Genomic DNA, 1,793 nt, shown 5'->3' on the forward strand with positions numbered 1-1,793 from the left:
TCATTGATATTGTTCAGGCTGTGGGCAAGAAGTCTCTTATCTTTCTCAAATCTCAGGTACTTGCTTTGCACCCATCTTGTTAGGCCCCCAGGCTCCTGGCTCCTGCCACATCATTGTCTCTTATTCCTCAGCCATGACATGCTTGAAACTCACTCTACCTCCATGGTCCAGCTTCAGTTTTCAAAAGTAAAAAGAAACAGCTTAATTTACTTTATGGAATATACTCAATGGAATCAAGGCCAAGGCAAGGATGGCTTTCCCACACTTCCTTCTCAATTTTAAGACATCTCACGCTTAACAGATCCACAGCTTCAGTGAGTGATGCAGGAATGAAAAAAAAAAATTGCTGAGGGAAACCAGTGCAAGGAGGAATTAGGAGATGGGCATACACTTTCCCTAAAGAAATTCTCTGTCCAGGTCCCTTCAAGAGAGCAGGGAGCCTTACCTTTCTCCTTGACCTTGCAGAGCCAGGAGAGCTGCCAGCCTAACTGATCGCCTGCGTCTGTACAGTTGAGCCCTAAGAAGGGCCATGTCTTGTGCCCAGGAGTAGAGGGAGCCAGAAGGTACAGAGGTCAACAGAGGTAATTATTAAACACTCCCACTTTTTTTTTCTCCCAGCAATGAAACTTAGATACACCACATGGAAAAGGGAGGACCAAGCAAGCCAGCTTCTCTCCAAAAAGTACTTTTTTGTTCGTTTATGTAAAAAAAGAAAAGAAAACAAAACAAAACAAAAATATATTTGGCCAGAGCAACTACATCCTGTAAGGGAAAATCTCTGCATAGAGTAGAAGTCCAGCTTGCTTTCCTCTTTGGGAATCAGGAGATAAACTTTGGAACCAACTATTTTATTACCCTAATAGGCTATATATATATAACTCAACTGTGTGTGGCACTTGACAACTGTCTTTCTCCTCACCCAGAGGAGAGGACCCAAGGGTGGGTTCTGCCATGGTACATCCATCTTCATCTGTAGCTCTGGCCAAATGCCATCAGGTTCGGTGGTAGGGCTGATCAAGGAGCCTAGGACCCTGTTCACTGGGTTGTGGAGAGGGAAAGGGACAAAAACCCTCGTCAGTTCCATACTCTCACTTGCCCAATGAGGAAACAGGCCCAGGGGGAGCTAAGGCCTGAGACTGCAGAGCCCTGGCCCAGCAGAGGTTTCCAGCTGGGCTCAGAGGGGGTCCTGGGGAGCCACCCCTCCCCACCAGGCAGGCTCAACCCCAGGTGGCAGCTCTCAACCCTTATCTCAGATCGTGCCTTCCTGGGGAAGGAAGCTGCTTATCATAGGGGCAGGGGGACAGCAGGGACACTGTCTGAAGCATTGTTGCTGATATCTCAGCCAAAACCCTCCAAGTTTTTGCTTAGGGTAAACTTAACAGCATTCCTCCATACCAGGATGGACCAAAGTTCAGGGGACAGAGCTGGATTCGTGTCTGGGGTCACTTTGGGAGCACATTAGGGCAGGCAGGCCAGGGAGAAGGGCAGACATCTCAGGGCCATCTCTCTCTCCTCTCTTCAACCAATGGAAAGTAAATTGCAGTCTTTTTTCTTTTGTGTGTATGTTTGTGTGTGGGTGGGTGTGTGAGTGTAGATGTGGTGCTGGAGACTGAACCCAGGGCCTCCCATATGCTAGGCAAGCACTCTACCACAGACCTACACCCCAAAACTTTCTTGCTTTTTCTTAAGTGCATTTATATTAATAATGGGTTTAATTTTGATTGTAGCCTATTAATATATGCAAATAACATAGTGGATCATTTCCCTCCCCTCCCCTCTTTCTCTTATCTTCT

The sequence above is a fragment of the Sciurus carolinensis genome, chromosome 16 (genome assembly GCF_902686445.1).
Source record: "Sciurus carolinensis chromosome 16, mSciCar1.2, whole genome shotgun sequence".
NCBI lineage: Eukaryota > Metazoa > Chordata > Mammalia > Rodentia > Sciuridae > Sciurus > Sciurus carolinensis.